Here is a 15,047-nt window from a genome sequence, read left to right on the forward strand (position 1 = left end):
TGCCAAATGACGTACATTTAAGCGTAATGGAAACGATACTTGTCACATGCACTTTACAGCACAGTGAAATTCTTTCTTAGCAGATCTCAGTGATATTAGGTAGCCTGGGTCAGAGAGCAGGCTCAACAGGTTACAACACCCCTGGGTTAAAGGCCCAAGAGTGGCAGGGCTTGAACTCCTATATATATATATAGGTGAGCCTCTTAAAAAATTCTAATAATGCAAAACATCTCTTAATCATTCAAGGGAACATTTATGTTTTTGTCTCAGGTTTCTTATCATCTAACGGAACTCGTGGAAGTGGTTCTTTGGAGCTCGTTTTGGTGATAACATCATTTCCTGCCTGATGCTACCGTTAACTAAGAGTATCCACAATGGAATAGCTTCAAGGTTTGATTGATCTTTTTACTTGGCAGACGATTGTATGTGGGAAGACGTAAAGCAGTGACTAAACGAAACTTTCCGGCTCACTGAAAATGTTATTACACACTGCCGCGCTGTACGGTCAGGTAGAACAGATATTTCAACTTGCCAGGCTGAATCCTAAATAATATTTCAAGGAAACACTGACATCATTGGTAGTGCTACAGCGATACGTGTCAGGATTAAGGCCACGGAAAATGTTTGCTATCAGCCGTTGCACCACTATCTATCATTTCAAACTGACTATAAAACTGGTATAGTCTCAGCATTGTGTTTCTGTATTAATGTATATATGTATATAATGTATATATAGTCTGTATAAATCGGAGCAGCTCTGCAACATCTGCAGCTGGGATGGCTTGCCTTTTTTGTCAGATAAAAAAAATCTTTAAATCTGTAAGTTTGTACCATATGATGTCTGCTAAATAAATTTGGCAAATCAAAAACAAAATGCAAAAGTAATTGCAACAGAATTAGAAAATTATAAAATATATGGAAATATAACATTAGATAAACAAAAAAAAAGACAAAGTTTATCAAAACTCTGCAAAAACATACCTTTCCCATTCACATACATATCAGAAAGGGATGGGGTGGGGCTAAGCAGCAAACATACTGAATACAAAATAAAAGGGGAAACATATAATATGAAACATCAGGTGCAACATTTTATGTAATGCCACATAATGTATTTTAAACCAGTTACATTTGCAACTGAATCCAATTCTTTGTTCATTAAAATTTCCCCTCGCACCTCACAGAGTGTCTCAAGTTTCTAGTGGTTGTTGTTGCTGGGTTTCACTGTCCTCTTCTTCACGCTAGGGCTATGCTTTCTTTGTCTTAGTGATTTTTACATCTGCACTATAAATAACGCCTCTACTTGCATCCGCCTTTGCCGTATTGCATGACACTTTACAGTTGGAGATGCAGTCCTAGTTTTATTTTTCTTTCAAATTTATAGGACTCATGAGGTAGTTGTGACAATTGTGTTCTAACCAATCAGCGGTCTACGCTATTTCAAATTTCTCGTTTGCATGACTCACTTGGGAACGGAAACAGCAATAAAACCTTGGATAAAACCTTCTACACCGCACTGTCCAGTGGATACCCGCTATATACAAAACGTTATTATTCTTTTTATTTTTTTGCTATAGTGATTATGAAAGTTGACTCCACTCATGCGGTCTCATATATCTGCGATAGAACTGGGAAATGAGATCTGCTAAAGCTGCTGCGTGAGAGAGATTATTTTAATAATGGAGCAAGCTAATAAACACCAAGCCATAAAACTGATGCATCTTCACATTTTGTAGCGTTCTCCTTGTGTCGACTCTATGAGCAGCTGCTCGGCGCACATGCATGTTCCCTAGCAAACATTAACACACAGCCATTAATGTTAAAGCTAAGCTCATGGAGAAACATTCATCATTTTGTCATGCTGTTGGTATTTTGTTCCCAAAACACACACATATGCATAGACACACCTACAGGCATGTACACAGACTTTTTTTGCCACGTTCTCGCCAGTGAATTGGTTCACCGTCAAATTAATGGAAGCTTTCCTCATCCTGACAGTAATGCCAGCCTCCAACTTATTCTCCAATGAGTTCATGACCCTCCTCCCCCTCTCTCTCCCTGCCAAATGATGAATTGTGAGGGAAAAATAAGGTGCTGCTGTTTGCTGAATAGTTAAGCAGCCACACACACACACACACACACACACACACACACGCACACACACACAGTAAGCACTCTGACATGCACAGATTAAGCAAATAAGGTGGCATAAATACACAATCATTTTCCCAGAATCCGAACCCACACACGGTGCTCCTTGAAGTACAGTGGATTTGTGCATCAGATCAGAATTGGATGGAGGCATTCAGATTTAAAGAGTGAAGCCTGTTTTTTTTTCCCACTCTCCAGACACGGCAGTCTGCAAAAGACATGCTGTGTTTTGTATGAATTGAAAAGCTAATCTGTAAAATTCTGCCCATCCCTCTCAAGTCAACACAATTCAAATTCCATTAGCACTCGGACCCAGGCGTCAGTGGATGGAGGATTTAGCAGGGAAAGATGCACATGCAGTAAACAAAACGAGTTGGGACAGATTTTCCAATCTAAAAATGATGGATTTATGGATATGTAGCTTTTCTTTTTATAAAGTAATAAGATGTGCTTATCAATAAATCCAGAACAGGAGTGAAAGTACAATGTGATTCAAGTTAAATCTTTCAGATTGTCTTTCCACATTTAGATCCAATCATCTCTGTGACTTTAAACCAACGTGACTTTGAGATGCAGTTTGTTCTTACTTAACATATCCGAAGTTTATATATTAGCCATTAATGCAGTTATAATGGAAGTGCCTTATGGCATCTATCCCACAATTGATTTAAATAGTGAACATTTACACATTTACTTTGCACTGCAACACATTCAGGAAACAAGAAAAGGGCGTATATACTTTTATTCCATTTATATTAGATCAAGGATCATTTGTGACTCTTAATAGTGAAATAATGTGAAACCTGATAACTGTAAGTTTAAAATGTAATGCCTTTAATGGACAAATAGCATAATTGCTTTAAGAACATTTCTCCTTAAAGATCTCATTATTTGTAACTAAATTAATATAATATCTGTAACACTATAATGTAGAATGCAGTAAAAGCCAACATCGTATTGCTTTTTCCATTCCCAAGTGAGTCGTGCATAGTGTATGGTGAAATCTCCTCATGCTGTATCTCCACTATGTCACAAAATGAGTACACCCCTCAAATTTCAGCGACCACGTTCAAAAATGTTCTTAAGGCACAATCATATAGAAATGAAACTTAGATATACTTTAGAGTAGTTAATGTGCAGCTTGTATAGCAGTACAGATTTACTGTCCTCTAAAAATAACTCAACATACTGTTTTGTTTGCCTAAATAACTGGCAACAAATTTGAGTTCTTGTCAATATATCAATATATCAACATATATATATATATATATATATATATATATATATATATATATATATATATATATATATATGAACACCTGAACTTTTTTCCCATTTCACTATCAGTCCACCATTTGCTGCAATAGAGTTTAGAGGGTGCTTGTGGAAATGCCCGCTTTGATGTAGGTGAGGAGGCCTGGGGTGCAGTCACAGTTCCAAATCATACCATAGGTGTTCAATAGCGTTGAGATCAGAGCTCTATAGCAGGCCACTCAAGATCCTAAACTACAACTCATGCAAACCATATCTTCTTAGACCTCATACAATTCTACATTTTGTGTAAAAATACGCACACACACACACGTACACACACATATATACACATATACACACAAATTTTGATAACTAGACGAGTATCTATCAAAAATAGTGGTGAACCAGCATCAGAGTCATGGGAGGCCAAGGCTCATTGATTTTCGTGGGGGAGCAAAGGCTGGAAGGTTAATACTGTAAATCATGTGAAAAATTGTAAGAAAATTAATTCTAAAAAAACTTAATTATGAAATGTTAAATGCAAATACCCTGTGTCTAAACAAACACCTATTTTGTGTGTCTTCATTAAAAATTATGACATATTTGGTTGAAAACAACTAGATTATTAGGTACATAAGCCAAAACTAGCAAAAGTCCTCAGAGAGCAAAACATGTCTTGGATGATTGACTACACTTGGAGTAAACGGGACATTGTCTAAATCTGATTTATTGCCAAATCGTACATTTAACACTGGAATCTGGCAGCACATTTGGTACATTTTGCAACGTTCTTAACGAGAACTAGCTGATAAACAGCTTTAGCTGCTAAGCTCAGAATGTTAACCTTTGCATTTCTTGTGTGGGTGTGTGCGAATCAGCGGACATCTCGACCTGTTATTTGCTTTCATTTGTGCTGTCAGCACAGGCAGTCATTTATTTGTCCCATATCTCCTTCATATTCTCACTATCATGGAATCAGCCACATAATATTCATGCACGTGTGTCCGACATACATGTGAAGACATGTGGCATGACTGGCAGTGAAAATTATTAATATTAGGCATACATTTTAATGCTAAAACTATTGATAACCTTATAACTCATTTACTACTTTAAGTAAAACATTTGCTTAACAATTTGCTTCAAATGTTTTAAATTATAAAAAAAAAAAAAAAATTAAGAAATCTTCCAAACAAGCTTAAAATTATTTGATGTTTTTATTGGACCATGTTTGTTAAAAAAATTTTAGTATATATAAATGTATGTACATTTGTAGCATACAACAATCAGAAAACATTGCGACCACCTGCCTAATATTGTCTTGCCAAAACTTCTCTCAGCCATCAAGGCCTGGACCACACAAGACATCTGGCACCGTGGCAGTGGCACCGAGACATTAGCAGCAGATCCTTTAAGTCCTTTAAGTTGTACGGTGGAACCTTAATGGATCAAACTTGTTTGTCCAGTACATCCCACTGCGGCTTGATCGTATTGATATGCTGCGAATTTAGAGGCCAAGTCAACACCTTGAGCTTTTCGCAGTGTGGCAGGGCACATAATCCTGCTGAAAGAAGCCACTGCCTTTAGAGAATACCGTTGCCATCAAGGAGTGTAACCTGGCCTGCAGTTTATGCTTAGGAGGGTACGTGTCAAAGTACCATCCACATGAATGACAGAATCCAAGGCTTGCCTTTTTTTTCTCGGTTGTCCTTCCTTGGAACACTTTTGGTACTAACCATACTGGGAACACTCCACAACACCAGCCGCTTTGGAAGGTGCTCTGACCAAGTAATTTAGCCATCACCATCTGTTCCTTCTTGAAGTCTCTCAGATGGTTTTGTTCGCCAGTTTTTTCTGCTTCCATCACATCAGTTTTCTAAACCGACTACTTACATGTCTGCAATCAATACTAGTCACTTCACCAATCAGTGTTTTATTGTTATGGCTGATTTGTCATATTGGTATGTAACTACTTACTGCTTTGTCTACATCGATTCGAGTATTACCAACTGATTGAGATTTCATTTGTCTTTTGCGAAAAACTTTTATCTATTTTTTTACTATGATTGTAATTAGTCAAATGCAGTGGAAATGTTATAGCTTGTATATTGGATTATGTATAATACACACACCATAAATAAGCAGTAAAAAAGGCTTTATTAAAACTTAGGGAAAACTTTAAATTTGGATTTAAATAGGAAGGGGTGCCCAACTCCCTGACCTTTTTTTCCTCAAGCTTTTAGATGAAAAATTATGCACACGATTTAACTGTGTTTTGTCGTTGCACACTAAATCAAGAATTTACAGTGCATGTATTACTGATTTGAAGTTAATGTAACCCGTAAGTTGGTACGTTTAGAAGAAGGTTAGGAGATCTTAAAAATTGTTCATGTGTGAAATGAATTCATCAAGTTTAAAATGCCCGGAACTGAGCTCAGCTCTCACATACATTTTATCAGCAATCCAAATTTCTGTGCCGTCTTTCAGTTTCATAAAGCTTTCAACCACACTGCGACAAACAACACAAACAGCTGGATCATAGAAAATATTTCCGCACATACTTATGACTTGTTAGCATTCGAAAGATCTCAGTCAAATTTCAAAAGGGATTAGATTAAGCGGCTTCATTTATTTTGCCACGTTCAAAAGGGAGCTGTTTGAAGTGGCTGAAAACGTGTGCTAAAAACTGCTGCATTTCAGTTCAGCACTGTTTTAACACACACTTTTTATCTTTTCATTTCAGTCTAATCCTTGTCAACATCTTCAGGTGCTGTTCCAATTAATAATAAAGTTTTTTAGCGAGTTATTCACGAATATGTGATCAGTGCAGCAGTGTGCTGTTTGTACACCGTTCAGTAAACATTACTGTTTAACAGTCATATTCACACACCACCGTGAGCATCAGCCAGTCAACAGCTTACTGTTTTGTGTGGAAGACCTTTTGTTTCAGTGACAAAGAGAAAATATAAACATTGTTATAAACAGATTGTCCTGCAAATAGAAACACAGTTGAAACCGTGAGACGACAGATATAAATGTCCTGTTTTTTTACACTTGAGATTCACTACAACACGCTAACACCTTTTTTGGAGCAGTATTGAAAATGTGAAGAAAAAAATACATTTTATTTTTATTATAATTTTCTAAATCCCATTTTTTTTCTAGTTTAATTTCAGTTTTGCATTATTTGTTCATTTGGATTTATTTTTATTATTATTTCTTTATTTAGTAGTACAATTTTATATTATTATTTTTGCTTTTTAATTTTGGTTTTAGACTTTCCTCCTTAAATGAAATGGAGGTCATTATGAATATGCAGATTCCAATTACAGGCATACTAAATCCTTTCTCCTCTTTTTTTCTGTTGAATTTTTTAGTGTTCAGCGTTCTAAATGAAACTGGCTAAAACTATAGTAGAGCTACGATTGTCTCAACCAGAGCCTTTTTAATACTCGATTTACTCGAACAAGAACTGATTCATGTTTATATGTGTATATCCTGTCTGTCTTTTTCACATAATGTCATTTTATTCCATTATATATTTTTAGCAGAAGTATTATATGCAATAATATTATAGTATAGTAGTAATAATTATTGAGTAGTATAACAGTTTATTTTAGTCATGGCAGAAAGATTTTACATTATCGAAAAAATCTGAAAGAAAACAATGCTAGGGCTATAGTCAAGACTGCCATTGTCAATTCTGAGATAAATGTGAGACCAGGACTAGCTGAAATTGAATCTTTAGGGGGTAAAGTCCAAGCCAAGTCCAAATGAAAGTAAATCCAAAAAACAGCTTATTCTTTTCTTTTTTATTCTTTCTACTCTTTCTATTCTTTTCAGTCTTTGACTAGACTTGGTTACTAGGTTAAGATTAGACTCAAAGAGTCAACCCAAACATATACCTCAATGCAAAGGAAACATTATTGATTGGATCATTCACTATTTGGAATTTCAAAATGGAACCCTTGCGAAATTCCCATTATATTTTTTGTTGTTTTACATTTTCTTTATATTTTCTTTATATGACAGATGATTGCCTTTATATGTTTCAAGCTACCAACCAAACAATCTCACAAATGCATTGCAATTAGCCAGATTAAAAGTTAAGGTTTAAGCAAAAATCAATCCAAGATTCAGTTTGAAGATTCCAATTCCATTTCTAATCCCATTATTATCCACTCACACTATTTCTGAAAGACCTTAAACAGCCATTTCAGCTTGAAAAAAGGTACGCTACCATTGTATCCATTTCATTTCTCAGAAAAGGAGAAATCTTTGTTAAAAACCCTTTTGCTTTGATATCATCTAATATAACTTTATTTCTAATAAAAGCCTCCATTTGTTTTCTCAGCAGAACAAGGGCTATTCTGGTCTAAACAAGGATCAATGGTCCCTCCTTCTCCTTAACCATCTCTGGCAAGCGCAAGGGATTTCATTTGAATTACCAATGACGTTCAAGAGCATTTCCTTTTCCCCAATGTGAAAACAAACGCCATCATTAAGAAAAGTTACAGCACACCAGAGACGGTGGGAAAAGATTGCGTTTGCTGAGCAAAAAACATCATGCTGGACAATTGTGAATGAGACAACGGGTTATGACCAGCAAGGCAAAGTCCTCAGTGAGAAAGATCCAGAACTAATGTGATGCTTTGAATACCTAAGGGATTTTCTTATTTTAAAAAAATGAATCGGAACTCAGTTAAGTCGATCGAATGTCAACGTTTTTCAATTTGGAATTTCCTGGTGTCGCCCTGAACTCCAGTCTGGTGTTTTGTAGGAATTAATACACAGTATCCCTAAAACCCTACTTCAAATCTGTGGTTGGAAACCTCTGGAACATGCATGGAGATGGACACAAAGAAAAACACTACAGTTTGGATACAGGTCTACTAAGGCTTTACCCAGACGGAAGGAGTCTCCCAATCCTCACAATCAAAGGTAATGTTTCTTCTACCTATAGGACTCCTATAGCTAGGAACATGCGTATGCATTTCACCTGTTTTGCAAGAAAGTCATCTGATTGTAGGGTTGATTGCATAATCATTAGCTGCTTGCATTAAATTAGCATGTGTGATTGATATACACGGCAGTATGTTTTTAAGATTCCAGAGTTGTGGAGTTGTGGTCTCCACTGAGACCCAGATGATTAGCAAATATTCAACCAGACACTTCGGCTTGGCTCAGCAAATTACCAACGCTGCAATGACTACAAAACACATACCATTACTGGAATGGCTACAAAGCTAACTGGGTTGTGTAAAAGTGCTGCTACTGTAGTGAGTAAAAAAGTTAAAATCGAAGTAGCGATCAAGAAACTTGCTCAGGTAAGAATAAATAAGTTGAGTATTTAAAAAAACTCTTCACAATTAAAACAAGCTATGGCTGAACTGCATGTAAAGAAAAGTAACCTTATCTGGTTAGCTAACATTTCAAATGAAATAGCCTGTGTGGTTCATTAGTTCATGTTAATTCATGCATATTTCTAGCTACATACTTAGCTCTCTATTAAAGAGACTCATTAGACATTATTCGTGTCATTACCTGCTTAGCACTGCTATAAACCACAGTAGCATTGTAGCACTTTGATATATTTAGCACAATTGACAGTCACTACTGAACACCAAAGTGACACTTTAAGCTGAATACACAGCTTTTCGATCAAGCCTATCTTTAGCTTTAAGCTGAGAGGATATCAGCATTATTATCGTGCTGTTTTCTTTGCAGCATTTAACATTTACAATACCTGAATAATGGGCCAGGGATGCTCATATAGATCCGAAAATTGCTCAAGTAAAAGTACTGGTACTGCGTACTATGACAAGTATTATAACAAGTACACGCAGTTAGATCATTTTAACAACTGCTAATTACCCATAATCCTTTCACCATCAAGCAAGCTGTACTATAATTAATTACCCATGGTGCATTTGGTGACCATCCGTTCCAAGGTACTATATGAAGCATAAAAGGAAATAAGAGCAGAGTTTGGCGTAATACAGATTAATAATGTATTATTATACAGTATATACAGTACATTAATAGTGTAATGTACTGTCTGCCAAAGTTTCTCAATCTTTCAAAACTCCTGTTTTCTGGAGAATTTATGAGGTCAACAATTAAAATCATAAAAGCAGATTTGAACAGCAATTTGTTTCAGATTTATTTATGTTTATTTACCCAAAACAATTTCATGCATGCGATCCAAATAAATTCTGCCATCTTCTTATTGGAAAAAATATCTAATGGCTTCTTCCTTGCCTCATTTGAGCTCTATATAGGATACAATATAGCTTAAGGGAGCTGAGAACCCTACCTAGTGCACTCAAATATAGCATATTAAGACATTTGATCTTTAGGCCAAAAATGCACTCTGTATTTTTAATAAACATTTCAGCATAATTCATTTGGGCAGCTATTAATTGAAAGTTTGCTCATCCTTTCTCAATATTCTCGAAGCATCAAATGATCACATTTGCACCCTAAGAAACTAATTTGCACAAAATGTGTCATATTTACGTCTAACTTTTCTTCTATCAGAGATTAATGTGGCAACACAGTATATATTTTAACATCAAATGAGCTTTTGTATTTGAATTGTGAGTAGGTTGTATTACTCCTGCCACTCAATAACCTCCCTAGAAGCTCCTCCTACTTTCAAGGTTATAATTATACAACAAGAAAGCAAAATGCATATGAATTCATTGTCATTGACTGTGAATTCATTCTCCTAAACTGATTTTTAATGGATAAACTTTTTAATGGAAAAACTCTGTTTGGCTTCAGCTTTCAAACTCGGACCCAAAGTGATATTAGAGCATTCTTATCTTTTCATATAAATCGACCTGTTGGGAATTTTTTACATTTCTAGGCCATAATAATTATATAAGAAGACCATTTTATTTAATAAAAGAAACGAAAAGGAAAAACTGTTGATGTAATAACTACTCTAGGTGCTATAGCAACTTATCTTTCGATGTGTTTAGATGGTCAGTGTCTGTTGGTGATTTAGACTTTCTAGTTACATGAAGATGTTTTCTAAACTTGTTGGCTTTTGCCCTCTTTTCATCTGTCCTGTCATCCTGTCATCAGCTGTGGGGTAAAGTTAAGTCATTTATGTTCATTACATAAATTATTATGGAAAATAAGTGGTCTTTGTTGACTTAAATACCAATTGTTTATGATTGTCTAGCTGTGATCTATCTATCTATTCACTATTTATCTATACAATAATTATCCATTAATATTCAGTGTCATTAGGTTGTTAATAATGTATTGCAAGTTCCTGCACATATGATGATGTAGTGTTGGAATTCTAATAGTAATATATGCAAAGATTTTTTTTCCAAACCTTTATTTTATGTTTAATGTACATGTTGTGTACATTTGTTTCATATGCTAATTTTATACTATTTAATAATACATTGTGGTGCTAGTTGATAGGTTTATTCTGTAGTTTAGATGAGTTACTGTGGTCACACACTATTTACTGAATTTCATATATCCAGGGATTCTTTAGAATATATTACAATCTAAATAGAATCCTAAAAGCTTTCTACAATCATGATTAATCATTTATTTCACATATGTTACAACACAATTAGGTTTTTTACTATTACCATGAAAGTATTGCATATTCTTAACTCCCAGATTTGACCTCAACTAGTTAATATAACTATATGCAAGAGAATAGCAACAAGATGTGTTTTTTTTTTCTCTCTCTCTTTTTTGTTATACTTGTACACATTTTCTTTTTGTATAAAAGAAAAAAATAGTACAAAGGTTTACAAAAATATCATGTTGGTTTGTTTTTGGGAATATAAACATTAATCTTTTTTCAAAAAACCCTTTTTTATGTACCTTCAGTTAAAATTAAATATTATTAATGTATACATTTAATATTATTATTAAATAATAATAATAATAATAATAATAATAATACTTATTATTATATATATATGTGTGTGTGTATATATATATATATATATATATATAATTATTATTATTTAATAATAATATTTAAATTTAATATTAAATATTAAATTTTTTCCCCTTACATTTGAAATAACAATAACTTTTTAGTCTTTCTTCCTTTTTTTTCTTTCTTTCTATCTTTCTTTTTTGTTTATTTATACCTATGATTCTCTTTTCTTAGACTTTCCTCTAATATAATTTATTACCATGATCTGTATGCTCAGATCAGAGCTACTTTATATGCATGTGATAAGAGACTGATTTTAAATTAGGCATAATGAAGGAGATTATTGCTCAGCCTTCTGACTGGCAGAAAGACTGTACATAAAAGTAGCAATTCTGCAATTGCAACAGAAGATAAAGAAACTGAAGAAAAAACAACATTTCAAATGGATTCAGCACAATATCTAATCATTGTAATCCAGCATCAGGAATTATTTTCTGTCCAGCAGAGCAGCAGTATCCAGCTTCACATCATGACTTGATGAGATCGATCGGTGCGGAACAGGAACACGCATGTTAGCGGAAGACACTGAACGAGTCCTGGTGTTATTGCAATCCGATTACGGCCTGTGCGTGGGAAGAGGGGCGTCGCTGGATTGTTTTTGTGTGGGTGATGATTTTCATCAGCTGTAAGATAAAAAGGGCAGAACAAGAAAGGATTAAAGGAGTTGAGTGGAAGAAGACAGAGGAGAATAGATGAGAAATGAGAAATGGATTTTTTTTTGCTCATGAAAAAGAAAAAAGCAGCAAAAGAGTGAGAGAAAGAGAGAGAGAGAGAGAGAGAGAGAGACAGAGACAGAGACAGAGACAGATAAAATAAGAGAGAATCAAAGGCAAACGAATTAAGAGGAGGGGGAATGAAAGGGGCTTATAGACAGTAGGAAGAGCTAGATTATGAGTGTGTTTGTGCATGTGTTTGTGTGTGTGTGTGTGTGTGTGTGTGTGTGTGTGTGTGTGTGTGTGTGTGTGTGTGAGAAAAGAGAGACAGAGAGAGAGAGAGAGAGAGAGAGAGAAGGAATAAGACAGGTTGGAAAAAAAGGCCATGATGAAACAGAAGGGTTCGCATGAAAGCAGCCGAAAGAAATTGCGACTCAATCAAGCCGCCTTGTTTCTTATTCAGAGCACGTTCAGATATGGACTATAACGGTTGAGAAAAGAGAGAGTGCATAAGAGAGGGAGAAGCAGAACGAGATGAAGGGAGAGATAGCGGTTGTTCAATTTGAATTTAAACACACTGCCATCTTTTTATCTAACCAAAGATGATGGATTGCATACAAATGCAATCCTCAGACATACTAAGCACTCACATAGCCTAAGCATACACATTATATACACACACACTCCCACACACACACACACACACACTCTCTCTTATACACACACATAGAAAGAGATGCAGCCTGAAATCTTTTTTGCCCACTACATATGGGAATACATATATACACACAGAGTTGAATTTACATTTGACAGAAGTAAAAAAAAGAAAAAAAAAAACATCGTCATAAATCGAATACAAGATGTTAGTAAGTCACTGAGGCTTGCTTCCCTGCATCCATTTCAGGAAATCCAACACAGCGACTCAATAAAAAAAAGATTAGCCGATCACAATAATACATTTTAACACACTGGTACAAATAAAGCCGTCACCCTTTTCACTGAGCTGCACTGCATAAAGAACAGTAGCTCGTTAAAATCCCCTAGCACACTATAAAATTCAGCAAAAAGCTCCTGCCTCTAAAGGTAACACGCTACCGGAGCTCCGAAGCACCTCGAAAAACACTCACACACACTAGCCAGGATGCTAGCTGACTATTTCGCATATACTATAATTCCTGGTGAGCTGAAAAAAAAGGCTCCAAAAAGAAACAGCATACAAGCATAGTAGAAAATCAAAGTAAACGGCTAGCACAACAGAATGCTAGCATACATTTAGCATCATACTGCATCGCTCATGTACTTTTAGATTTTAATCATTTAGAAGGTGTTTGTTAGTTACCTGTAACAGCAGCTCAGTGGTTAAGGTGTTGGATTTCTTATGAAAAGGTCATGAGATCAAGCACTTCTGCAGCCACACTACACTGCAGTTCCTGAGCCCTTCAGCAAGGCCCTTAATGCTTATTTAAGTTAAAGAAATGTTGTTATTTGACTATATGCAAACTAGGTGAGGTTTTTCTCTAACAGCATGTGACATTGTGTTTTATTCCATACTTACATTGCTACAGCTCCTACCTAAGATGCTAACATACTTGATGCTATGTTTATATTGAGCCAAAGGTATATGATACAGGTCTAAGTAAAAGTAAACAAAAAAAACTACGGAGTGGAGGTTTTAAGGTATCTGATATTATTGGACACTATTTTTGTGATCACAATTAAAAACACACACACAAAAAACAGTGTAGAAGCGTGTGGGTGTAATAATATTGTAATGCTAGATTGACTGACAGCCTGTCTGAGACTGGCAGCCTGCTACACCACGCGAAATCTTAATACAACAGTGGAGAAAAAGGTTAGCTTTTTTTTTCTTTAGCACTTTATTTTAAGAAACAGATGTGATCAGGTGAAATTGATGATTTGTTAAGTATTTTTTGCTTAAATATTACTTCAGTAAAACTGCACAGTATAGATTTGTACCTGAGAAAAAGAATCAAAAGTCCTGAGATTTAGGAGGGTGTGAAAAATTGCTGGAAATTAAGAATGCTTTCAAAAATAGTATTGTTTATAATTTTTTTTTTCTTTTTTATTAATTAACAATTTGGAAAGTAAATAAACAGAAGAAAAATCCAAATCAATTGTTGGTGGGACCACCCTTTGCCTCGAATCTTGCCATCAAATCTTCTAGGTACACAGATTTTTTAAGGCTCTCGGCAGGTAGGCTGTTCCAGACATCTTGGTGAACTAACCACATATCTTCTGTGGATGAAGGCTTCCTCAGATCCGTTTGTCTCTTCATTTAATTCTAGACAGACTCAATCATGTAGAGATCAGGGCTCTGTGGGGGCTAAAACCATCACCTCCAGGACTCCTTGTTCTTCTCTACCCTGAAGATATTTCTTAATAACATTGGCTATATGTTTGGGGTTGTTGTACTGCTGCAGAAAAAATTTAGGGCCAATCAGATGCCTCCTTGATAGTATAAAAATTTGCACCGTACTTAATATTTTAATAATTTATGCAATTCAGTGTTCCTGTACATCATACCTTTTGAAGCAGAGACTTGTCTAATGTTACAAAATCTCTTTTTTATTGTTGCTTTTCTATTGTTATTGATCTCACCACAACTGTAAGGTTACACTTGTGGTCTTTAAAACAGGCCCTCATTTAATGCAATTTATGTGTTAAGTTGAAATTTACAAAGAGCAGCATGATTTTCTGAAATGTAGTGGAGTAAAAAGATACTCAGATTCTAATTTTATTTGTCACACACAAAACCATACACAGTACAACAACATTCAGTGACATGCTCATTGTGCATGGTTTGTGAATAGAATACCTGAATAAAATAGAATGTACTATAAAATAAAATAGAATAGAATTGCAGTGAAATTAAATAATATATAACTATTAATTGGTATTTAGTAGATACAATGATACATAGATAGATATATAGATGTGGTATTTTATAGATATGTAGATATTTAAGATATACCTAATATAGTGCAGCT

General features: G+C 35.0%; 1 protein-coding gene across 4 annotated transcripts in view; it reads left to right on the forward strand.

Moving 5' to 3' along the window:
* The window catches only part of flrt1a (fibronectin leucine rich transmembrane protein 1a), a 55,522-nt gene that overhangs the window by 28,309 nt on the left and 12,166 nt on the right, over window positions 1-15,047 (forward strand). The window contains exons 2-3 of one of the 4 annotated variants that reach the window (XM_046839772.1): window positions 271-390; window positions 7,760-8,346. The gene's annotated coding sequence lies outside the window, so the exon portion shown is untranslated. The remainder of the gene's footprint in view (window positions 1-270; window positions 391-7,759; window positions 8,347-15,047) is intronic. The other 3 variants (XM_046839770.1, XM_046839773.1, XM_046839771.1) reach the window with 3 other exon arrangements.

The sequence above is a fragment of the Silurus meridionalis genome, chromosome 25 (assembly GCF_014805685.1).
Source record: "Silurus meridionalis isolate SWU-2019-XX chromosome 25, ASM1480568v1, whole genome shotgun sequence".
Lineage (NCBI taxonomy): Eukaryota > Metazoa > Chordata > Actinopteri > Siluriformes > Siluridae > Silurus > Silurus meridionalis.